This window comes from Ursus americanus, chromosome 19 (genome assembly GCF_024610735.1).
Source record: "Ursus americanus isolate L20-20 chromosome 19, mUrsAme1.1.p, whole genome shotgun sequence".
Classification (NCBI taxonomy): domain Eukaryota; kingdom Metazoa; phylum Chordata; class Mammalia; order Carnivora; family Ursidae; genus Ursus; species Ursus americanus.
In genome coordinates, this window is record NC_142145.1 from 11399064 (window position 1) to 11426809 (window position 27746).

A 27746-nucleotide genomic window follows, 5' to 3' on the forward strand; every position below is an offset into this window, starting at 1 on the left:
GCATAAACTATTCTCAATGAAGATAATATATAAAGAAAAGGAGCCTTCTTGCCTGAAGAGAGGTCAATTCTTTTCAGTTTTACATTTCTAATATGGACTATAATTTTCAAGGAGAATAAGGCAAGATATCATTTCAGTAATAACTCTCAATAACAGCTTGCCATTCCTGGGGGAATTAAAAAAATATATAAGTATTCCTCATGAACGTATTATTTGAAGTGATGATTCTCAAAGCATACATTTTCTATTTCCTTACAAGCAATTCTTTCCAGGTAAAGCAGTAAAATTTTATCAAGAAAGCAAGTCTTTACCTGTAGCTGAATTGCTGGGTTTAATATTTGATTTCACAAACCAGGAGTTAACCATTAAGCCAAGGGTTAATTTGGAGTAAAGAAATATTTTAGGAAAACACTAAACATAGAGATGATGCTTGTCTCAACAAAATTCAGGTAAATTTATCAAAAAAACCACTACTACTACCATAGGGCAGATAAATTAAAGCAAACACTTTCCAGAATATCCCACTGAAAGTCATATTTTTATTATTTGTATGGCTCTATGCAGAAGTAAAATCAAAGTGGTATTATTAAAGAATATATATATAAAAGAATATATAAATATAAACATCCACTTATTTGGAGAGATTGTAGATAGAGTACCTGAAGATTAACTTTGAAGCAAAGGACAGAGACAGTAAGATGTTCTCGAAGATACATTATCCACATATTGTACAAAGTTGAGTAGAGTCAAGTTTAATAAGTGGTTCAACTATCAGGACATAGTTTTTTTCATACTAAGGAGTCAATTTTTTCTTTAGATACTTCTATTAGCTTTATGAAATCCTGATTAAAAGCCCCTCTGAGTACTTCCATGGACTGATTCTTGAGGTGATATTTCTTCTTGTTGATATTCTAGTTTCCCAAGTGGCTGACAAAGTGCCTATACCTTTTTCTCTCTAGCGGAAACATGGATACTAAAGTACCATGCATTCAGGATACTTTCCAGAAATCTTGAAAGCATCATTGTATTGTGTCTTAATAATACTTTCCCCATTTGCTCAGTTGAACACGTCAATGGTGATATAAAGTGGGAACATTAAGAAACGTATCCAACTGTCTCTATCAATAGTATGTGGCAGAAGGTTACGTGGCCAGGGCATGACTGTTCTCTTTATAATTCCACATGGGATTAAAAAAAAAAAAAAGGAACAATAGCAGCTGCTGACAGCTCCAAGCGTATAGGGGCAGGAACCATGTGTAGTATTTAATCACTAATGTGTACACGGAGGGGGTGAGTACTAGTGCCTAAAACCCGTGGACCAAAAGCCACTTGCCCCCAGACAAAAGTATTCCCCACTCACCACGGCCTTCATTAGAAAAGAAGTACCGGGGCCTAACGTATGCTCCCTTCTTTTTCCACAATAAGGATATTGTCAGAGAGGCAAAATGACATAAATTGGGACTTTGATTTTTGAAGTACTGGGAAATTTGTTAGATTGAGACATCAAGTCTCTTATTTCTTGATGAGAGCATTTCAGCCCCAGAGAACGTAGACATGTCCTTTTACATCCTTTTACTAAAAGTCCTGATATTTCTTTTCCTCATCTTTAATATCCCTTCTGAACTTCATGTTCTTTCTTACTCAGTGTTGTCCAAGGGAGTGGCTCAGGCGTGTTTGGTTTCAGCTTTAGAATTGCGTGTGAAGACACCGACAAGGCACATGGCAGAGTTAGTAAGCCGTGTAACTGAGCACGCAGGAACAGAGGCTTGGGAGTAGAATGGAAATTATAGATTCTCATGCCCAGTCCTTTCCCTGGAGTGAGATCTCGTGCCATTTGTCCATGAAGCCTCATAAACTGCGTTTGCTCATTTGTTAAACAGACATATTACTTCAGTGGGAGTAAGAAATAAACGAGATGATGTTCATAAAGCCCTTAGTACAATGTCTGAAACATATTAGCATTCAGTTAACCCGTATTATTAACAGTTTAAGGGAACACAAAGCTGGTCACAAACTGTACCCTCCAAATGTTGGCCCTACTGCGTCTCATGGACTCCACCTTAAAATCACCAGCCTTCTCAGAGGGTAGTGCCACATCCTTCCTCTGTTTCACCGTTTTTCCTGTCTTGTTTTCATTCGGACACTCGAGACCATTGCTGGGGGTGCGGGGTGGGGATCAGAGAATATAGGAAGGTGGAGGTAATATGAAAAGAAGGGAAAAGCACTTTTTTCCTCTTTGACCTCAACATATTTATTCTATTTTATTTTTATTTTTTTTTAAGATTTTATTTATTTATGCATTTGAGAGAGAGAGAGAGAGCAGGGGTTGGGAGGGGCAGAGCAAGAATCTCAAGCGGACCACACGCTCAGCATGGAGCCCTATGCGGGGCTCGAGCTCACGAACCTGAGATCAACCTAAATCAAGAGTCAGACGCTTAACCAACTGAGCCACCCAGGGGCCCAAACAGATTCTTAAAAAGTGTGTTCCACCATTACTACTCAACACCAATGGCGTCTATCTCCCTACCTTCTCAGCCTTGCACCTGCTCAGGTTTTTAGCACAGATTTCCCCATGACTGCTGATTTGGGTACAAAGTGGTCAAGATTGACCTCTGAGCTTTCTTCTGAAATGTAGAGGAATCTTTAGATCCCCTTTACACAAGCACAACAGTAGCTCTGTTCCTAAGCGGACACTCCCGTGGCTTTACCTTTAGGAAGAGCTCTGCTCCTGAAAAATGTATCTTTCAGTCGCAACTCTTGCTGTCCAAGTTGAACCTTCAACCAAAAAATACTACTACTACTACTACTAATAGTAATGATGATGATTCTCTATATTCACCAGCTTTCTGCTTCAGGCTGATAAGCAGCACATGGAAAATGAATTTCAGAAGGAGCAGCAAGTGTAATGCCTAAATTTGATGCAGTCAGTGCGACATGCTTGCCATTTTGCCTGACTTCATGGCAGTCTCCTGAATGGAACACTGTACTGCTAATTTCAGATTTCAGTGTAAGTAAGGTGTGTAATGGCTGCTTGTTTCCCAAATGGACGCTTATCATATGTGACTATGGATATCCCCAGACAGCTCTCTCTCTGTCCTGGAACAAACCCAGTGAAAGCTAGGATCTCGGACAGCCCCAGCCTTGTCCTGGCCCTATCTGTGGAAGAAGAAATACTTCATATTCTTCAAGACTTTTCTGTTCCCACTATCCTGATGCTCTGAATTTCCTGAAATGGTTCTTATATTTGTTTTTTCTGGGTTGACATTCAGTAATCCATTTTGTTTTCATTAAAATAGGATTTGAATAAAATAATTTATTTTTAGGAAATGACTTGAATTAATATCAAAGGATTGCAAAAGTCAACATTGACTATGATATCTCAGAAGGGGAACATAATTGATGGTTAATGATATTACTATTTTGTTGAAGTCACAGCAATATTATCTCTATAGATATGGATATATTTTCATCACTTAGAATTTGCAGTTGGGTTTTTAAAAATAAACTGTTGTTTTCTGCTGTTTCCTTATCATAAATTAATTTTTTTCAGCTGATATTTGTGTTTCAGCTGATATTATTAACTTCTACATCAGAATCACCAGCCCATCTACTTCTTTGAAAGCTGAAAACTCCATACCCTATTTCCCTCCAGACCGCTCCACTGAGATTGCTAACCAGTACCTCAAACTCAAAGAGGTTAAAATAGTATTCACAACCATGTTGTGTCTGCGATTATTATCTCTTCCCTTGTGTTTTCATCCCGATTAATAGTAATACAATCCACCCAATTTCTTCTTTTTTTTAAAAGATTTATTTATTTTTTTAAGAGAGAGAGAGCTTATGGGTGATGGGGGAGGGGCAGAGGGCTCAATCTCAGGACCCTGAGATCACACCTGAGCCAAACCCAAGAGCTGGATGCCCAACCCACTGCGCCACCCAGGAGTCCCTATTGGAGGATTTTTAAACAATTATTTTCAAAAGTTAAAAACTTCAAGAAACATATTCAATAAAACCAAACCCTCAGGTTCATTAAATAGACTAAAAAAAAAAAAAAAACCACTTAATTTGGAACTTAATAGGTCACTAATTATCTTAAAACATTTTATAAAATACTAGCGGATGGATAATATGTTGGATTTAAGGCAAGGGCATTTGCTTAGCACATGGAAAAGTAACTATAGATAACAACTTACTATAAAGGGAAAGTCAGTAGCTTGTTAACTAGAAGAAGCTGTAGGATATTCTTTATTTTTTAATTTTTAAATGTTTTAAATTGGAAAAGTTAAAAATGTCTCATAGGTAGGGGAAATAATAGTAGAAAGGGAGAAGTCAAAGGTATCGGGGTCAGATACATAACTGAGAAAGACACCAGATGAAAGGAATCAGGGAAGAGAGACAATGAGCCTTGCAGGGTACTGTGGGAAGGAAGGACAATCACTTAACTCCTGTTATGAGGAAATGAAGAAAACAAGTGGGCATACAACTCAGAGCAGAGAATCATGTGGTAATAGGAGTAAATTTATGTTTGAGGACTCTCTTCTCTGTAGGAGGTGAGTAGGGAGTGAAGTCAAAGTTTGTTTCTTGATGTGTTCCTTGATTTGGCTTGAAGAATACACCTTCCTGATTTCCTCGATATATGGAATGGGAGTAGCCCTTGATCCCTGAGCTGTGGGAGCAAGAAGACAGATCAGTAAGGGTAAGAGTAGACTTGCCCTTCCCCCACCCCGTTTGACTATCTCCACTAAATACATGCCTACTTTCTATATCCATTCATTCGGTATCCTTTGGGTAAATTCAATGTTAGATATTTAACAGATCTAACGTAAGTTTTCATTGCTTGGGTTTATGGAGATGAAAAAAGAACTTTTGATGAATTCAGCCTCCAGTAAACAAATGACTACCACACATTAAGAAAAATACTAAATAGTTGCTTTCAAATCTGAGAAACACCAAGTTGCCATGGATAACAGATAGAGATAATGCTGTTGAGACCTACTGGATATGGAAACTGTCAGTGTTAGAAATAGAAGGAGCTTAAACAACTTGTCTTTTAATCCCCTGATAATATAGAGATGAATCCAAAAAGATAAGAAAGTTAAAGAGTTATATAAGCCAAAGTTTTTCCCTTCTTGGTCTCAACCTACAACAACTGAAACACCACAGGGAAGCTAGATCTACAAGGACTCAGAAAGATATTAATGTCCATAAGGTTAATGATCCAAAGCCCAGACGAAAATGATGAAGCACATTGTAATTTTCTGCACCTAAAAGATAGGTCACAACTTGAAACTGATAATCATAGCTTCAGCCCAGGTTCTGGGAAACATGCCTAGGTGGTAAATTTCTTTCAAAGCACTACAACAGGAAATACCAAATGAGATTTAAAAAGGAAAATTTTGCAAGGTAATAAAAATGTTTTATGATGGATCACCAGGATTAAATGTGAGAAACTCAACATTCAGAAAACTACTCTACAGAGACCTGATCTAATTTACAAAATAATTTTGCATGAGACGCTCTTTGAGTTGGCAAAAGCCCAGCTATCAGAACATTTGATATCTCTGCTGTACCGGAAAGGTGGCATGCAAATGTTGCAAATGCTTACGGTTATGTTACCGAGAGCAAATGAGAGGACTGCACAACTGAATAATAGCGTTACATAAGGCTTGAAATTGTCTCCGATGGCTCTATGCTGCTAATAAATGGAGGGGTTTTGAATCTGCTTGTGTACCACGCATCAGGGAAAATGGAGAAGAGTCCAGAGAACTGTCACTCGGTGTTTTGGAGATTCTAAATCACCTACAATATGGCATATGTGAAAAATTAGTCAGATTTTAGGAACCAACCTAAAAAAAATAACTTTGACTCAGCTGAAAACACTTTAAACCCACACACACTGCCTCTTCTGCCAGTCAATTTGGTTGTAAAATGATCGGCATTACACCAGTACACGGTAAGACTCAATAATGATAGCTACTGTTTTCAGGATTGAATTAAGTGTAGTGGTAGTATAGTTAAGATTTTTGCAAAAAAAAAATTAATTTACATGTTCTTTTGAGACACAGATATACTAGGAGAGAGAATTCCTGCCCAGGAAAAAATATAACCGAAATTTTTATTTATCTTCTGTTTCTTAGAATGGGTAAATACAGTTTGCATTTCATTAGGCACTGTGGGCTATAATTTATGTAACTGTGATGAGTTTCAATTAGATAAAAAAAGAATAGATAGGTGAAACAGTCACAAAATTTTTAAAAAATGAATGCAACAGTTCTCATATATAATGCATGTAAAAATAACATTTAGCATTTTAACAATAATACCTGAGCCTCAGTCTTGTGGATAAGAGAACAGATAAGAGTACATCCAAACAAGAGATCTGAAGACTGTAGGAGAGTACTACTAATCATTCTCAAGAACTTTTAAGGGCAAAATTGCAAGTTTCCGTAAATACGTTTAAACTAAAACTGGTTAATACATCCTTCTACTTATAGATCTTTTACTACCCTAAAGACCAAATCAATTTACAGATTAAATCAATCGAAAGCTATAACCAATAAAAGTCTAATTAGCAGCGTTAGTATTATGTGATTGATGATAACATTTTATAAACTAAATTTGCGATAGCGGCTTTGATAGCAATGGATGTAATAGCTTGTTTTATATCAACTTGATCCTTTTCAAATTGAACATGATGAATCATTGGAGTCATCATTTTTAGAATTATCATTGTGTTTGTCTTTTTTTACTTATCTTGTTATCTTTTATTATTTTGGCAGATCCAAAAAGTTAATAAGTTATCCTTTATGTGATATTAAAATAAAAGTGTAAAGATAAATTATTCATCACAGACCTTGGTACAAAATAGACATGTAGGGTCTACGCACCCTGTACTTAGTACGGTGGCGTTACATTGCAGTCAGACGTACTCTACCGTGGACCCTGTCATGGGTCACTTCTCCCCTTGCTTCTACACGAACTACGGAGACAACTTTGCAGATTGTTATTGTAACACCTTGTGACTAACTTGGAACCAAAACATTAAACACAAACGAAAATCTTGGCATTATACTTTTGTGGCATATTCCCAAATATCAATTTATAAACTATTTTTATAGTCTACTGTGATGGCGAAAACACACAACATTAACTGAGCTTCCTGACACCATAGGCTATGCCACTATGGTAGGCAGAATAACAACTAAAAGTATAAACCTTGGGGAGGGGGAAGGGGGATGGGAAAAATGGGTGAAGGGGATTGGGAGATATAGGCTTCTAGTTACAGAATGAACAAGGGAAATAAAAGGTATGGCATAGCAAGTATAGTCAATGGTATAATAGCATTTAATGGTGACAGGTGGCTGCTACATTTGTGGGGAGAAAACACAATGTATGAAGTTATCCAATTACTATGTCGTATACCTGAAATGAATGTAACATCCTGTGTCAACTATACTCAAATATACGTGTATGCCTTGAAGATGAGGACATTATGCTAATTATCCAAAGGTGTAATGTAATCACATGGGTCCTTAGAAGCTGATGACCTTTTCCAGTGGAGATGAGAGCTAAATGCAAAGAAGGAAGGACTCGACCCAACATTTCTGGCTTTGAATATGGAGAAACGGACCACGTGTTAAAGAATGTATAGGCCAGTAGATACTGAGAAAGACAAGAAAACAGATGCTCTCCTGGACCCTCCAGAAAGAAAGTGTTACCCACACCTTGATTGCAGACCAGTGAGTCTGTTGTCAGACTTCTGACCTACAGAATTGTAAAATAATAAATTTACATTATTTAAGCAACTAAGTTTGTGTTAATGTGTTAAAGCAGCAAAAGAATATTAATAGAATGATTGCACAAGATAAATAAAATTCCTATCATCGTGGGGCGCCTGGGTGGCACAGCGGTTAAGCGTCTGCCTTCGGCTCAGGGCGTGATCCCGGAGTTCTGGGATCGAGTCCCACATCAGGCTCCTCTGCTATGAGCCTGCTTCTTCCTCTCCCACTCCCCCTGCTTGTGTTCCCTCTCTCGCTGGCTGTCTATCTCTGTCGAATAAATAAATAAGATCTTTTAAAAATAAAATTCCTATCATCGTAATCTAGGGTCTAGTGGTGGATGTGGTCAAATATCTCAATTAGAAGCAGTGTGATTATTATTAAAAACTGGAAAGAAAGTGTTATGATGAACTTACGTAGGAGAAGTATAGAAGTAGACTTTGATTCAAGTAGAGGATGATATCTAAGCAAATATGAAGGAAAGTGGGAAAATGAATAGGAGTTAGCAAGGGGGGTGGGAAAGCTCTACTCAGTATGGTCATGGGCAGGCAGCCAGAGAACATAGCATGACTTAGGACTTAAATTAAGTGAAGCCCTCCTGGGACAGTGTAGAATCAGATCAGGGGGTAGAACACAAGCACGGTGGAGAAAAATGGCTCTAAAGAGGTAAGAGGGGTCAGATCATTAAAGACTATCTAAACCATCGTACGGAGTTTAGAATTTACACTGTGGGAATGTGTTTTCAGCAAGGGGTGACATTATCTTCTACAGCTCAGCAGTTTATATTGGGGTCCTAGTGTATCTTACAACACAGTGATGCCTGTTAACATCTGATTTACTTGGTAAGAACTGGAAAGCTCCTTTTTGTGTAATGATGTCATAATGGGGATTTTGTTTCTCGTAAGACCAGAAAATAATTTAACTATCAGGTGAGAGCTCTGAACTATTATTTTTTTTCCTTTTCCTTTTTTTTTCTTTATTTCTCACAAACCTACTTTGTAACATTGTTAAAATTTATTTAAAAGGCTTAATAGCTTATAATACAAGCTATTTTTAGTCTCTGGCTCAAATAGAAATTATAATAGCTGTGAGAAAATTATAATAGCCTTACATTCATAACACATAATTTATATCCAGCTTAGAATGGCTAAAGAACTCTTCTCCCATTAAAAGGTCTCAAGTCAAATGTTACAAAGTTTGAGCTATGTGCATTATCTCTCATTTAGGTCACAACAGGGCAGATAGCAGGGAAGGAAGCTTATATAATTGAGTACATGGGGAGGCAGGCCCTGTGCCCTATAGTGTGGATATAGAGATGAAGAATTCTGAATTCTTCTCCTCAGAGAGCTTTGCACTTTTAGAACAGAGACATGGATAAGTAAATAAATAATAGATTATGGGTGCTAGTATAGGGCATAGATAGAGTGGAGGAACAAAAGAGGAATTTTCCACTCTTCCTGGAGGTTTCTTGATGATAAAAGAAACCTGATGGGAAAACCCAAGCACCATGTCCTTCCATGGGGCCTGGTGGATCAGCAGAAAGAACACAAGACAATGAACGGAAAAATTCAAATCCTAGGTCTTGTTGGACCTAGACAATCCTATTTTTGCACCTTGCATCTGTAGAAAGTCATATAAATTCTCCATGCTTTGGCCTCTTCATCTATGCAGATACACCATTTGTTTGTGAACTTTATCCTATGAAGTCTTGAGGTTTTGTACAGAAGCATCAGAGGCCACTGGGGAGGGTGTTGTGAGAGCAAGACTTCAAGCACAGCTTCAACCAGAGAAAGCCAACCAATGTCTGTTTCATTGACCGGCTTTTATACACTTCAAAAAAAAAATCTGCTTTTAAAAACATAAACATTTAATAATCACTGACCAACACTGATCTGTTACCGTCTTCCTGATCTAAGAGTCTATAATTCAGGGATTTTTTTTGTTTTGTTCTTTTCCTTAGCATTCCTTTTGTAGTTTGTGTTTTTCTTCTTCTATCTTTAGAGATTCGGCTAACAAGGGGGCCTCCCCATAAGTTTGCTTTCCACTTTGCTTGCATGAAAAGCCAGAAATAACTCTAAGAAATAGATTTGACAGAAGCTTATCATGTTTCCAATCACCGGGGAGAAATTTCTAAACTTAAGTTCTAACCATTCCAGGTAGAAAGATTATAGGCAGAAATGAAACATATTCCCTGCTCGTGTAATCACAATTTATGGGAGTACAACATTGTCGATTTCATGACACCTTCCTCTTCTTTCCTCCTCTATGTGTATGTCATTACTCACCTTCTGATCATTCCGCCGCTCATTAACATTTCCATAAAAATATAGGCCCAGAAAGGAGGAGGATGTATAATGAATACATGTAATGGCATTTATTATTAGCAGCTTTTCCTGAAAGTGAGAACGGAGGAAAGGTTGAAACTAGGAGCTAATAAAAACTAATAGAACTTTGGGGTTATTTATCTTTTTCATTTGTTAGTGCCTTGCTACTATTCAGTGAGCTGAGCATGGATAATTGAGAGTCTGTCATCAAATAAGGGTCCTTGAAATTACAGTTTAAAATATAAATGATTGTAAAGTCAAAGCATACACACACTACTAACTTGTAGTTATAACAGATGGATTCAGAGATATTTTTACTTATTCAGGAATATGTCATTTCTTTCTACTCAGCCACCATTTATTTAGTTGCTAAGCAATTGAAGATATGAAGACATATAAAGAAATAGTATCTTGCCTTCAAGCATATTAAAAAGACATGAGAAAGAGAAAGAGAGGAAGAGGGAGAGAGAAGATACATTCATAGGATCCACAGTCTAGAACTATGAAAATTCACCTTATAAGAACGGCACTTGGTTGAAGGATTGGCAGAGTAACTAAAAGCAGGATCTTAACGGAGTAAAATAAGCAGTTTTGTCAAAATACTACTCCACGTTATTAGTAAACAGATACCTTCGCTCTATGTAGAAACCTATAGGCCCTCTCGCTGTCAATTTAACGTTTGTTAAGATTACACGAAATATACATTTGAAAACCTTCTCTTTCTTCCCCCTTTTTTCCTTCCTGTAGATGATTGTGTGTAATGTGTGTGTCCAGTTTTTTGCGGTTTTTTTTTATCGTTCCTTACATAGTTTTCCCAGAAACTATGTAAGATCTGTAATATCTCAGATAACCCCATCTCCGTTCTTTGGGGCTTCTTACGATAGCTCTCAGCCAATTATCATGTTGTGGTATTGAAGTTTATACCTCACTTTTCTCAGCAAAATATCACAATGATCCTCATCTGCATTATTTTTTCATCACAGATCTGTTACTCGGTGTGGGGATCATAGATATGATCATGAGGCAGTTACCTCTCTGTTATTGACTTTTTCTTGTTCAAATTGTTGTTTGCAAAACTGTAAGCATCCACAAGAGAGGAGTCCCTTTGGCTGTCATTTACAAGTAACTAAATTCTTAGGTAATATGTTCTAAATATGGAAATAAAAGAAATCTTCAAGCCTGAGAGTAGTCTGTCATCCCTTAGATAAAGTATGGAGGTACGTGTCTTGCCATGAATAGCCTCTGCTCTTGCCTGTAAGAGAAACATGCTGTTTCCCTAAGCTCCCCCAATCTGTCTGTCCCTGTGACCTGTGACAATCGCCCCCATAGGTATCTCCTGGGTCAAGGCTCTCTTTGGCGCTATTCTGAATCACTTCTGGAGTCTTTTACCTTCCAACTGTTGAAATTTGAAACTGCAGTTTGGAAACTCAGCTTCCATTCTCTGTCATGTCTGTTTCTTAAGTACTTCTTACTACAATGGAACTGAAAATTGTTATACAATTTAAACAGCTCTTTGTAGGAATTTCCATTCTCCCATTTTCACCTTTGCTTTTGTGAAAAGTTTAGCCAACATTTTCTTGTGCTGTTGCCTACAAGGGTAACATAATAGTCCATTAAAGGAGCTCTGTCTTTTGAAAAATAGGTTTTGCTCTGATGAAAAATACCATATAATATCACAGTAATTTCCTATACTCTTCGACTAGTAGTTCTCACCACAATAGAGAGGTAAAGCGATACTTATTTTCAAAGGTGAGTGGGTTGAGCTGTGATATACTTCCTCTTTTTAAACAAATATGAGAGTAATAGAGGGCACTGCCTTCATTATAATCATAATACATTTTTATAATGTATACCTTTACCTAAGACACAGTTACAATTTAGCACTTCTATTGCTAGAGAAAAAAAGAGTTGGGTGAAAAAAAACCAAAAATGATTGCATCTAATGGAAAGTAGGGAAGTTGGAGAACAGAAGAGGCATACGTAAGCTCCTCATAACATAAAATGATCTTCCAATAGGCTTTGTCATTGTAATCATTTATTTTCCTGAATAGTTGCCAATAAGATTCTAAGTTCTCAGAGGGATTGAGGCTGTGGATATTAAATCCATCCACTTATTTTGCCATCTTTTCCTTTACCAAATAATGGCTAACTTTTAATGAATATTCAGCCATTGTTAAGACCCTTATCTTCTAATTACAAGTTGCATGACTTTGGGTTGGACCTGAATGTCTCCATGCCTGTTTCCTTGCTGTTAAATCTAAAAGAATAAGTAATTATTTCCTCGTAGTTTATAGGATTCTTGCAATGATTAATTCAAACACTATGCATAAAACATATAGAACAGGCCCTGCGCTTAGTAAGTGCAAGTAAATATTATCTTACAAATAAACTCATTTAATTTGCCCCAAAGCCCTACAAAGTAATTATTGTCTTCATCAATGCATCTCATTTCCAGATGCGGATATTAAAGCTCAGAGAAGTTTTTTACCTTACTCAAGTCTTAGGGCAGAAAAGCGGCAGGGTTAGGATTTAGCTCCCGGTCTGGTTGGTTCCAGACAAGGCTACTAACCCACTAACATCGTCTCTCTCATTTCCTGAGTGGCTACGACACAGAAGCACTTGCCAGGCCTTAGGGGCAAATGTATAAAGTTTTAGTAGAATGACTCCAAGCTTGACAGGCAGCCAAAATGGTTCAAATGCTGGCTTTGTCACTTCTACTGGGACCTTGTTAATTAATCTCTTTGAGCGTCAATTTCTTTATTTATTAAAACAATGGAGATGGTAATAACTATCTTCCAATAGATGTTGCATGAGAAAAAATACGTTGTGTTGGGGCACCTAACAGGTGTGCTAAAATTAAATTTTAAAAAGTAATAGTCATTAGTCATCAACACAGCACTCTGCTAAGTATAGAAGACGCAAAGTTGGCAAAACCGACCCTTATGAAATTGAACACTAGGTATGAAGACCCATTTTAAACTGATTACAAAATGGACTCTATAAACAGAGTTTTGATAAATATCATGAAGAAGCACAGATCAATCTGCAAGTGTACAGAGGGCTCAGGTCTAGTTTGCTGGCCCCTTGATTGGGGAAAAAAAAAAGCATTAAGGTCATTTAGATAAGGGGACATCAGGTTTTTATTAAGGGATTGAACATCAACTGTAAAAAATTCTACACTTAAAACTAAGTGTTGCTCCACCTTTTCTCCTGAGAAACTCAGTCAGTTATTGAAGAACAGCCTGTGAAAGGGAACTCTACCTACTAGAGGCATATTTTGATTCATTTTCTGGACTCTCAGAGATACTGATTTACGGTTGGAGCTACAAAAATGAGGAACTTCCTAATCAGGACATTTAATTTGGTCGCAAAGATGTTCAAGCTCTTACCTTTGGAGTAAGATATTTTCCATTCCCCATCCACATAGCACCTCAAGCAAACTTTTCTCATCATTCAGGCAATAAAACAAACTCCTTTATAGATAAAGAAAAAGATTTTTCCTTATACCAAGACAGCTAATTCAATTTTCAAAATCCTAGAGTGGATGCGAGAACATTGACTTGAGGAAAAATATTAGTTCACTGTTTAATATTAATGCTTGCTGAAACAAAATAAGTGCTGGAGATGTTACGACACCCCTCTTCTGAACATTGAGCATGAGTATTCTCCCTAAAATTGAATAGATATAATTTTTTTCTAGCAGCTCCATGAATTATATCTGTTCTACTCTGTGATGGGATTATGGCATAAGCTCTTAAGAAAGGAGCTATATTATTTGTCACTTAAAATTTTAATAAGTGTAATTGAATCAGACTGTGCAATGGAGTAAAAAAAGATTCTCCCTTGTTTTCTTTGCACATGATTACAGTTGAATGAAAGAGAGTATAAATGATTTATAAGGGTTTATAACTTCAGTAACTGGATTTCTACATTACTAAAGAATGACAAAAGATAAAAATAACCACATTTGTTGGACCATAGAATCTTTTCTTGAGATACTTTATTTCGTTATTACATTTCTAAAGGAATTTGCATTTTGAGATTTTTCTTGATTGAACAGTTACGTTTTTCTAATGGTAAAAATGATTTGTAATACATAAAATTATATTAAAAATAAATCAATGCATATCATTACCCAGCAGGAGCCACCGTTAAAATCTGGAGTAAGTTCAGAAAGTTCTTAAGAGCATCCAAATACATTGTGATAACATTGCTTATACTATTCTCTTATGATTCACAATATTTCTATTCAGGGTTATGTCTCTCTTTCCATTCCTATTACTGCTATTTGATCCTTTCTCCTTTCTTTTCTAATTATCCTGCTCTCGGCTGAGTCCATTGTATTGGCATTTTCTCCCAAAAAACAGTATTTGGTTTTTTGGTTAGGTCTTTTTTATGGTTTATTAATTTCTATTCTTGAAAACAGTATTCCTTTTTTCATACTTTTTAAAATATTTACTCTACCTTTTTAGCTACTTTATGTTGAACTTCTAACATTTATTTTCAATCTCTCTTATTCATTTTAAATAAATGCATATCTAGATATAAATATACTTCGATATAAGACTTTAACTGCATTGCACAACTTTTTGCTATTTAGTACTTCCATTGCTCCAGAAAAGGTATTTTTTCTTTAACCCAAGACTTTTAGACAAACATTTAGATTTTTTAAGATTTTTAAATTCTTATTTCAAAATTAAGTTAATTGGTTTAATAAGAGGCTATGTTCTGAATCATACTTTGTCAAATTTGTTAAGACCTTTCTGAGAGCTTATAGTGCCCTAACATAAAGGTGTGTGAATTAAAAATTAAAATATATATTAGTTTTAGGTTGATTTTTAAAAAATGTCTATTCATTGGGCTCAGTAACATATGTTATTTAAATCTGGATAGTTTTATTGTAAGATTGAACATTATTTTTTTTCTGATTTTTTCTTATGAAACTGTGTTTAAAACATCCACAATAATTATAAATTTGTCAATTTATTTTGTAGATGTAAGATTTTGCTTCACCATATTTGCTTCTATGTTTTTATTGTTTAAAATAAAAAGCATCAGGGCACCTGGGTGGCTCAGTTGGTTAAAGGTCGTACTCTTGATTTCAACTCAGGTCATGATCTCAGGGTTATGAGATAGAGCCCTGTTCATTGGACTCTGTGCTGGGCATGGAGCCTGCTTAAGATTCTCTCCCCCGCCCTCTACCCCGTTCCCCCCAATAAAAATAAATAAATAATAAGATACACAAAATAAAAAGCATTAAATTGGATAAAGGAGGACTCACTCTAATAAAAGCTATTCAACAAGAAATAGTCATACTCACAACATCTGGAAAATACAGTATTTTCTAATGGCAATAATGTCCTCATGGCTTTTTAGATAGTATTTTCACGCCATTTATTTTATTTTGTTTGTTCGTCTGAGTTTTTTTGTTTGTTTGTTTTAGTTTTGGGGGGTTTTTTTTCCCCTCCAAATTTTTATTTAAATTTCAGTTAGTTAACATACAGTATAATACTAGTTTCAGGTATAGAATTTAGTGATTCAACACTTACATACAACACCTGGTGCTCATCACAAGTGTGCTCCTTAATCCCCATCACCTGTTTCACTCCCCCTACCACCTACCTCCCCTCTGGTGACCATCTGTTTGTTCTCTAGAGTTAAATTTTCATGCCACTTAATTATATATATTTCTCATTCCTCTATTTTTGTTATAGAGTATAGTACACTGTACTATTATGTGGAGGTGTTAATGAGCAGAACACATACACTGGGAATTTTTTATCCAGTTTGCAAATATGCATCTTAAATTTATTATTAACATATATATTTAATCTAATTTTGCTATCATATTTTTTTCTGCTTAACTTTTTTGTTTTATGTTTTTCTTCTCTCATTTTTGTATATTGCCTGTTATTTACCCACTGCTTCTTTAATATTTCTAGATTGCATTTGTCATGTAAATGCCTAAAGATATTTTCCAATAAGTTTTTATATCACCTCTTATTTACCTCCTACTCTTTTGAAATCTCTAGATTGTTTTTGTAGTATAAAAGTCTAAGGACATATTTTTTGACTGAGTTTTTTTTCTCCTACAAAATAATCTACCCAAACTTAATATTCTCCATTTATTTCTCTTAGGTAGGCATCTGTTACTGTGGTCCAGAATTTTCTTTCACTTTCATAACCATAAAAACTACACTACAAAATTATTTTTAAGTAAAGAGTTAGTTTAACTGACTAACTTATATGATTTCTTGTACAATTATTTCTTTTAGCTTGGGCTTTTCTAGTTTTACATAGTTTTGTTTCATTGTACCTGATTCTTTCACAGGATTTTATTTACTTTTTAAGAGATTCTGTTCTTTCACATATCTCATTGAGCTTCCCCAATTTAGTTGTTTTAAGGCTTTGTCAGATTGATTCAGAGAATGAACTTTTTCTGGAGTGAATTCTTATTTCAGTTGTTGATTTTATTGGCTAATTTAACATATGATGTCTTATTTAGTTATGGAATTTTGGTTGGGTTGTTAATACAAATGAACTAAAGCCTGAAAGCATACAAACACAGGTAAAAATTTAAGTTGATAAATATCTCTAGAAGAAAGGAGAAAACATTAAAGGAATTCGAAGCCCCAAAGAAGAATCAAGTCTCCAGACGTCCATGAAGAGTAAGGCTGGTCTGTGTTAGGAAGACACACTTGTGGAGGAACGTGTGGGCTTGGCCAACACACAGGAGCACGCAATTATTACCTGTCCAAATGCCAACTGAAGATACTCTACTCAATGCCTATAACTTCCACATACTCACAAAAGAATCTAAAATAGGGTTTATATTAATTTGTCTACAACTGACAGCTTTAAAAAAAAAAAAGCAAAAAACACTCCTTCCCCCAATTCAGCATCACAATGTCATAAAATTTGACATTTTGTTCAAATAAAGACCCAAAACAGACAGGTATTCCTTGTAGGCAGGCAGACTTCCTACATCTAGCAATGAAAGCACACAAGTTCTTTCAACATGTGGTTCCCACTTTCCTTGGAAACTCGGTCTGGCAGATGCAGGATGGGAGAGTAGAGAAGACACAGCTGTGTCTTATACTCCGCGGTCTAAGAGCCAGACAAATCCTGTAAAAACCGCCCCTGACCTGACAGCTGGACAGCCTCCTAGAAACAACCACCCACCATGAATGAGGGGACATCATTTTGCATTTGACAGCTTGCTGACTCTCCCAAAGAGCCCTGAAAACCAAACACTCCGTCCATAGACAAGCCTTTGTAACAACACCTTTCTAAACAGAAACACGTTCACTTACCCCATTTTACGTGACCGACGCTGGTGAAGAAGCAAAAGTTGTCCTCATCACTTCTATTTCCCAGGATTTGTTGTCTTAGTAAGCTCTCCCTAAAAAAATTCATTTTTAAAGACAAGTCCAAGATGCATTTACTATAAAGCACTGATAAGGAAAAAGGGCTAAGTGGTATCAGGGACATTTTTACCTTGAAGAAAACTCCGTAAATTTAAACCAAAACTTTGACTCTTCTGCCATGAGGGGAATTGGTAAGTGTGCAGAACTGAGAGGAACGTTTTCAGGGATTCTCTCCTCCAGGCAGTAAGGTTAACCCCTGACCACCACCATTACTTTAGTTCCCTCTAGGAATCGATGTTTCGGGGGAAGAGGGTCTTTGACGAGATTATATGTAAATTTCAGCGATATTAGAGATTTTTAGAACATGTTCGCTCTTTTTTTGATTCACTTAAGTTTTTTTCTGGAAAATGCTTTTGAGGTAAGAAAGGTCTTACAAGACATCTCAAGGTTTATACTCTAAGCTGTTTTTTTTTTCTTAAATAAAATGGCACAAATACACAAAAAGTGCATTACTTAGGTAATTTTGCCGTCCATTCCTAGAGCATGAGAATATGTACACACTCTTAATACAGCATGAAATGTTTTTTTAGAAATCACTTAATAATTGCTAACTTTCCCTATGATTATCTTCCAAGCCTCAACATTTTCCTTCTAAGAGATCTATTGCCTGTTATGAACAGTTATTCTGTTCCCTTAGCTGTTCAATAGCAATTTAAGGGCAATTTAAAATTTAAGAAGTAATTATGAAGAAAAATTAAAAGAGTGGTCTTCACATTACTCACTATATAAGTTAATTTTCAAAGTAAAAAAAATATTTTTCATAGTAACAGTTTCTCTGACAGAATTTCCCAATATAAAATGCATATAAAATATTAATGCTAAAAGCTAAAGAAATGGTAATGGGAACTTTTGAGAATCTAAAGCAAATTATCATGATTAATTTAGCTTCACCTCTAAGCAATACTAGACTATACCAAACGTGGACACCATTATCACTCATATTTTGTCTTTGTTAAAAGTTAATATTTTGAGTGCTAATGTCCTGAGTACCCTATGTTTATATTGCATTATTTTCAAAGTGGTACATTTGGAGGTGACTGTCTAAATGGAACAGCTTTATCCATGCAATTTACTTTTACATCCTGATTTTTGTGCTAATACAGGGTAGACACAGAGCTGGCTTGCTATCTGGATATACATTTTACATATACACATATTTAAAAATAATATTATAGAGCAGACCTCTCTCATACCCCAAACAATGGATATATCAAAAAGATGTGAAATATATCCATACCATATGTTCCAGAACATTCCTGTATATTGAGACAGGCATCTTACTTCTTCACTCCTAGCTGATGTAAGATGAAACATGGGAAGTATAAGGAAAGTAGGAAGATCTGAATTCTAACTCATCTCCCTGAATTAGTTGTGTGTCATTGGGCCACCAACTCAATTCTCTGGGTCTTCATATGGTTTATGCCAAATTCACAAGTTTGTCAAAATGATGAAAATTTGATATGTAGTAATATATACAACCATCTATTCATTACAAATGGGGTTCTTCACTAGCAGTAATTTGTAATTGTCCAACAATATCATTGCCATGCGTGAACAAGAATTAAGCACCCGTCCTCCAACCACGCAGCAATTATGGGGGAGGTTTGTTACTGCACAGTTGTGATTATATTGACGTGATAAATTTCATCCACTTATATGTACAATTCTGTGCTGACTGATGCATATGTTACACAATTCTTTCAAGACTATAGAGAATGAGTGTAAGAGTACTAACTCCAAAACAAATTGATTTATACTTATATTTATAATCTCGCACAATTAAGAGATAGCAAAAACATGAGCAAAATATATAAAAAAATATATTGAGTGTTCACTCTATGCCAGTGCCTTCTACATGCAATCCTGTTTAATCTTCAATGGTGCTTTTATTAATTAGGTTATTGTTAGTTTTTATTTGATTTGCAAAAATATTTCATGTGCACAAATTTTGATTAATTATGATCATTGACTCACGCACACACATAGCCTTTTTTTTAGTTTACATGATATTTAGTTATTCATTAATAGTGTAATAAGCACCACAAACTCACCACTGCAAATAAGATATAATACCCTGAAAATAATCTCCACATCTATACACACATGCCCTCCACCCTATCTACCCCCTTTCAGAAGCAAACACCCTCCCAAATTCTATGTCAATCACCCATTTGCTTTTTAAAAATATACTTATTGTTTCAGGGGTGCCTGGGTGGCTCAGTCAGTTAAGTGTTAGACTCGGGACCCCAACACAGGTCTTGATCTCAGAGCCATGAGTTCAAGCCCTGAGCTGGGCCCCAGGCTGAGCATGGAGCCTACTAAAAGGAAGAAAGGAAGAAAGGAAGAGGAAAAGAAGGAAAGAGGGAAAGAAAAAGAGTCAGATGCTTAACTGACTGAGCCACCCAGGCACCCCTGTGTCTGACTCTTGATCTCAGGGTCATGAGTTCAAGTCCTGAGGTGGGTTCCATGCTGGGTGTGGAGCCTACTTAAAAAATAATAATAAATTGTATATATATATATATATATATATTTACTATTTCAATATGCATCTCTAAAATAAAAAATTCCCCCAATATGTTATATGTTTTTATAGTCAATAAAATGTATCATCCTATCACTTGTTAAAATTATTTTTTTCCACTTTACCATTAGGATGTTAAGATTCATCCATATTGTTGCATATTAATGTGTAGTCAATGATTTTGTATAATAGCCCAATAAATAAATATAAACAGCTTTCTCATCAATTCCCCTTTTGGTGGGCATTCTAGTTGTTTCTAGGTTTTTGCTATTGTGAGTAGTGTTGCTATTACTATTCTTTTCCATTTACCGAGTTTTATACATTGAAATTATCACACGACTTGGCAGAGAATTCCCAGCAATATGATATTTAAATGTCTGAATTTAAGAAATGATTTTCTGAAGTGATTGCTCTTATATGTGCTTCCACAGAAACCAAGTCCCCGCACATGAACACTTGGTATTCAGACTTTGTTTGTCCATCAAATAGATAACAATGGTACCTCAGTATGGTTCAGATGTGCATTTCCCTGATCGTTAACAATCATCAGCATCTCTTCACATGCTTAGAAGCCAGATATGTTTCCTTTTTGTGAGACATTTATTCATAAGTTTTCTTATTTCTCTATGGAATTCTGAGCTTTTAAAAAATCCACTTGTAGAAATTATTTTTTATGTATTTGTTTTTTCTATGTCACAGACGTATTTTGATTGATAATTTGCTTTTTTACTTTCTTTTAAAGTGTCTTTCGATAAGCAATATTTCATAATTTCATATGGTCCTATGTATCATTTTATTTTTTATGTATTGTCAACACTTTTTGCATCTTGTTTAAAAAGCTCTCCCTACTCTACTGACTAAAAAGGCTATTTATCTAAGACTAAAATATATTTATCTTTATTGTCCACCAATTTTTTTTCATTTTTTAGATGTCTGGATTCTATTTTTGTACATGGTATGAAGTAGGAATTTGGTTATATCATTTATCTATAAATAACTATTTCTCCCATCTCCAACTACTGAATAGATTCACTTTTTCTAAATAAATGACATACCACTTTTGCTATATATCAAAATTCCATGAATTGGAGCAGTGTTTTGACTGCTGCTCCTATTCCATTGTTCACATTGCTCTTTATCCAGACAGCTAACCTCTTCCTCTTTTACCAGGATTGTTACGCTCATTCTCAGTCTTGGTCCTGATAGTTTTGTTTCTGGTGAGGTTCACAGTCCAGCACAGTAACTACCTTTTGAGGTAATTTGCTCTTTGAGTGACTTTTTTTGTTTTGTTTTTGTTTGGGGGAAGGTTTTTGTTTTGTTTCGGTTTTCGGGTTTTTTTGAGGGGGGGTTATTTGTTTGTTTGCCATAGACCCACCCCTGTATCAGCTACTTTTCAAGCACTGTTTATTGGGGATGAGTAGCTCAGAAGGTAAGAGCCCTAGACAACAAAAACTTGCTGTCTGCTGCTCTTTACCCCACAGAGGTCTCAGGCAAAGGCTTCAATCTTTGGATTCTAGAACAAGTATCAGTGAGAGGAGATGCTCATTTGATTAACATTTATCAGCTCTGATATTTTCGAGAGGAAAGTATGAGAAAGTGACTCCTGGATTATTTCTCATCTCCTCTCAGGCCCGGGGTTCCTGCTGCTGCCCTGCTTTCACTCCAGAGACGTTTGGTTGAAGGTTTGTGTCTACTCGGGAGTAAGAGAAGGTGCTGTGTGTTCCAAGGCAATGGTAGGAATCTGGGTAGACTTCGCAACAGACTTACTGGACTGCTTCCTCATTGGAGGTGAAAGCCACCACCTCAAATCCACACATGTGCGTCAATCCAAAAGAGCCCCCCATCGATACCAGGATGTCTTATCATTTTCCCCTCAATACTTTCACATTTCCCCTTTATAGCCCTTCTACGGCTGACCTGGCAGAGGCAGCCAGCAGTCAAGCTAGTGACACATCTTAGTAGAAGCAGAGCCTCTGGTCTAGGCATCAATTACCATTTTATAGATGAAGAGACTGAGGTTCTAGAAGGTTGAGTTTATTCCTAGTCGCAGAGCTATCAAGTAGAACAGCCGTAGGATAGCGATGTTCCAAAACTGACCGGCCTGGCTGACTCCTCAGCTTGCAGTTCAAATACCTTTCTACATTTCCCTTCTAAGAAACTCCTAGTCTATAAATAGAAATGGTAATTTTTTTCTACAGTGTAATTAAAAGAACAGCATCCAAGAAACTTGCTGAAAGTGATGATTATATTTTCAATAAGTAGCCAATTGAATGCCAGAGCCATTAATACATCAATGATTCTGTATTTTCAGATTTTCTCAAATCTAGTTGGTTCTGCCAAAACTGAAATCTGACTTTCCTCTCATTCACAAACGAGCAAAATGGCAGGTGGTGGCGATGGTGATGACTTGTTTGTTCTTTTTGCTGTTTGTTTCTAGAGTTTGGTTGTTGTTGTTAATAATTTGAGTCCCATAAACCAATAGCATGGAGGTTAAATAGTTAATCATGCTTAGTGAGGATAGAGAGGCTGTACTTTTGAAATTCCTATATAGGGACATTTAGGAAGTTCAAAATCATAAAAGCTCCCTCTGCAGTTCTCAGCTTCAGGGACTGAGATGGTATTAATATTTGAGAAATGTAATTTTCATCTTGGCTAGTTTCTTTTCCAAGTATAAAATGATAAAATAAAACAAAATAAAGAGAGTAGAAAAGAAATATCTCTGTTTTTTAGGAAATCATATTCTTAGCCCTTTACCAAGACCCAAATGTAATTTTTATTTTGTAGACCAGAATCTGGAAAATAATGTAATGCTGCAGATGGCGAGTGAGGAGTAAGGCAAAGCAGAATTTTATAAGTAAGCGTGGCCAACACAGACCAGTTCTCAGCATAGCGGGACACAGAGCTACTATCTGTGAAATGACTGAATCCTTGCCCAGGGATGGTCCCTTCTGCCTGTGTGGCCTCTTCCCTTCTGCCTGTGTGGCCTCTGTTCTTTTTAGGGTGAAGGTGGAAAATGCACGTGGAAAACGTGCAACTTTGAAAGCAGTTGTAGAAGAGTGCATGAGTTTTTATTTTTTTAACTTCAAAAATTTACTGGGAATTCTATCACATATATTCTTTCAAATAAATTTTCAGAGCTATTTTTTTTCTCCATTGCATCATATATTTTACAAAATAATTCCATATGGATTTAAAAATTCACCCTACATTAAATGTATATTAAAAGCCTTAAGAACATACAGGAAAAGACGTGCAAAGTTCAAACTGACATAGGCCATCTTAACATAGAAAACTTTGACACCAAAGCAAAGAGTTACAGACCTGCTGTATCAAAATTAAAAAGTTGGGGGGGCGCCTAGGTGTCTCCGTCCATTAAGTCTCCAATTCTTGATATTGGCTCAGGTTGTGATCTCAGGGGCCTGAGATGGCGCCATGCCACCGGCTCCCCACTGGGCACGAACCTGCTTAAGACTACCTCTCTCGCTCTCCCTTAGTCCCCTTCGCCCCCCTCACCTGTTCGTGTGCGCTCTCTCTCTCTCACTCTTTCTCAAAAAAGAAAGAAAGGAAGATAAATAAAAATAAAAAGGTTGATTTGGGAATAGATACACCAAAAACAAAATTAAAAGATAAACAATTAGGGTGCCTCGGTGGGCAGTCTAAGCATCTGACTTTGGCTCAGGTCATGATCTCAGGATCTTGGGATCAAGCCCAGCACTGGGCTCCCTGCTTAGCGGAGAGCCTGCTTCTTCCTCTGTCCCTCCCCCACCCCCCACCCCCACCCCCCCCCCCCCCGCTTCCGTTCTCTCTCACAACTAAACAAATAAAATCTTAAAAAGAAAAAGAAAAAAAGATTAACAATCAAAGGTGAGACAATGTTTGCAGGGCTCATGAAACACTCCGGAGATCTGACTACTCCATAGTAGTGCGGCCTCGGCATCACTTTGTGAGGACAAGTGACCTCCAGGGCCTTGAACTTGTAAAAGCTCCAGGGCCTTTTTAACTTGTAAACTTTGTTGACACCAGCCCCTCCCAGGGGTACACGCCCTCAGTCACAGCCAGCAAAATCACAGTGAATGTTAAGTTTTTGATCTGAATCTCTGGACTACCCTTGAGATAAGTACTCCCCTTTGTGTCCCTTAGATAAGAACCCCACCCCCCCAGGAAGCTAATCAAAACCGTGCTTTTTTATGTGAATTAACCCATGTGGCCCAGGAACCCCAAAGCACTCTACCCACAGACCCTCACAGAGGCATATGCCTAGGTCCTAGGCTCTCTGTGTCCGCACTTTTCCTTGACCTCCCAGTCTGGCCCCTTGAATCAGGCCAAGTCCCTCCTGCAACTCATGAGTAATGAACGCCTCTTTTTCACTTTCCCTGGCCTCTACTTAACACACGTGAACTTAACAAAGACACCACAAACAAGAAGTTTTAATATTGTTAGTACCAAAATCATGCATATAACAATAAAAATGGCAAACGGCTTATTAGAAAAATACTTATTAGATAAAAATTAAAAGATGGGAACACACAATTCACAGAAAAGGAAACACAAACAATGAGTTCTCCTGAAGAAGACACACAATGTCAGTAGGGACCTCAGTGAAAAAGAAAATGACAAGGAAATATCAGGGACATACTGTCACTCTTCTAATGGTGTAGAGACGTGGGCATTACACAAGGTTACTAGAGTTTCAAATTTCTGTCAACCCTTAGAAAAGTCACATGGCCTTATCAATTAAAAATATTCAATGGTAATTAATACCTTTGAGAGAAAAGTCCTATCAACGAATATAATACCAAAGAAGAATACTCATACATTCATTATTACATCCTTACATAAAATAAGACTAAATATCAATCCGTACAAAACTTTTCAGTAAATTACGACGTAACTACATGATAGAATATTACATAGTTATGAAAATGCTGCGTTAGAAGAACTAGGTGGATCTGGAAATGATGCCTGATAAATGTTTGGCTGATGTAAACAAGTTAAAGGCTCATAGGTAAAATACAAGGATATTTATGTCAAAGGGGAACAAATATTTATATAAGCATAGAAAATATTGTGAGGGAGACACCCAAACCCTTAAAAATTAAACCTCAGATAGATGGAATTGGAATGGGGTTTAGTAGGGATTACTATATTTTGGCTTCTGAATTATTTGAATTTTGTAAGGGATTATAATATAGTTATTAGAAATAAGATTGTGTGTGTATATATATATATATATATATATAAATAACACAATTTAAAAAGAGGAAGAAGAGAGCATAAGGAAATCAACTTGAAGTCAAGCAGTAAGAGAGCGAAGGCAACGTGGGAAGTTCTCTCCATGGAGGCTAAGGGGTACCTGCCACAAGAGCCAGGCACAAACGAGAGAACTGAGCAGATGTCCCCATCCGTCTTACCCTTAATACAGCCTTGAGATATTTTTAGGAGGCAGATTTGAAAATTCTGTTTGCTTCTTATCCAAATATGGATATTAATGTTTTAGTGGTTAAGAATACTGTCCATTTCTTCAGTTAATGGTTTTCTATTCAATAAAATACTACTTTGACTATAATTTCTGCTAAATCTAGTATTAAATCTCATGATACTCTGGTCACTGTGAAATGGGCACTGCCACTATGCAGTCATTGTGTCTTCTAATCTGAAAAGTCACCCTGTTGGGTGGGTAGGATCTTGAAGCCTGGTGTACAGATGAGAACCACACAGGGACGCCTGGGTGGCTCAGTCGGTTAGGCATCTGCCTTTGGCTCGGGTCCTGATCTCGGGGTCCTGGGATCGAGTCCCACATCAGGCTTCTTGCTCAGCAGGGAGCCTGCTTCTCCTGTCCCTCCGCCAGCCCCTGTGTCTGCTGCTCTGCCTACTTGTGCTCTCTCTTTCTCTATCAAATAAATAAATGAAATCTCTTAAAAAAAAAAAAAAAACCCAAACCGAGAAATACTCATTAAGAGAAGTTATATAACTCATGTCTGGCCGCGTAGCTAGTTTGTGTCAGAGAAGTTATGAACTGTGGGTCTCCTTGACCTCCGAGCCTGAGCTAAAAAGAACAATTTTTTTTAGGTGGAATGATTTTAACCAGCATTTCCTGCCTTAACAGAAACATTGCCCTTCGTCGCACAGGAGCCTAAACATGGTGTTATTTCAAGGCTTAGATCAGCAAGCTGTGACTGGTACACGTGAGACCAACACCTAATGACAACAATCCTTTTCACAGGAAAGATAGAGAAGCCTCACGGAAGAGAACACACCAGAGAGAAGCCAGGCCAGAGAAAGACTAATTCTTTCCCATCACAATGTCTGTTACTTGGGTTTACCCCAGGTCCTAATAATACCCCCTGGTTTGGGTGAGAGGAACAGAAAGGAATAGAGCACACAAAATGTCACTGGGGTCATAAATAGTACTGTTCCATCTCTTTATAGTATTTTAGTCTGGAAAAGGAAAAGAGCTCTCTCCTTTTACCTCAGACCACTATGCCATGGCCCCCAAGGGCTCCAGAGGCAGCAGTCCTGAGTAGAAACCCTCCTAGCAGAAGTCCTGGCACTTAGTAGAAATGCTGGTCCCAGGCTGACATAGCACAAGTGCTTAGGGTCCCGACGACGTGGTAGAAGCCACCAAGGGAGGCTCTGATCCCTTGTGGCCCCACTTGGTGCTGCTGAGATCCGATGTCCAAGCACAGCTGATATCCCCCAAGGAGACTTCTAGTAACTGACAGGGAAGGTTTTCTTCAGGGGCTTGAGTTAAGCAGGGATAGGCAAGGGCCAGAGGCAAGGACATGGGGCTTATTTCAACATGGAGAAACTGAGGACAAAGGCTTTCTCCTCTCTTTTCCTTTCCCCAGCCCAGATCCCTAGGCTTTCTGCTTTACTCATCTGGAAACCTGTCATTGCTGCCTTCATTTTTTTTTTTTTTTATTTCACTTTTTTATGATGGTAGTGGTTCAGTAACACGAGACCTATCACAGACGCATGAGCAAATAGAGGGCTTATTTCAATACGATGAGAGGATACCTTATATCTCACATTCGTTTTGAACACATTCCTTGCATATTGACCCAACCCAGAGCACTTTAAAAGGCTGGTTTTTATCCCAATTCTCATAATTAACAAAAGAAAGACTGAAAAGAAAACAAGCTTCCTAAGCAACATGGAAGAATTAACAGCTAACTGTAAAACTCCATCAGAAACCATCCCCATGGAACATACATTAGGTCGAGGGAAGATAAACAGAAACCAAGAAACATCTTAGAAATTCTGTATAACCACTTAATCGTCACAAATCAGCTTTAGAGAAGTACTACAGGAAAAAATATCTTCCTCATATGGATCTAATGCTCTTCAACAGATTTTCAGGATTGAAATCTTTAGTGTAAGACTGGCGAGTGGAGGGGCGCCTGGGTGGCTCTGTTGGTTAAGCGACTGCCTTGGCTCAGGTCAAGATTCCAGGTTTCTGGGAACCAGCCCCTCATTGGGCTCTCTGCTCAGCGGGAAGCCTGCTTCTCCTTCTCCCTCTGCCCCTCCTCCAGCTTGTGTTCTCTCTCTTGCTCACTCTCTGTCTCTCAAACAAATAAACAAAATATCTTTTAAAAAAAGAAGAAGAAAAGACTGGCGAGCGGAGACATAACTCCATTGAAACACAGTCGGGAGATTAGCAAACAGCTTCCATTTGTCCTTTAAGCTACAATTTCTC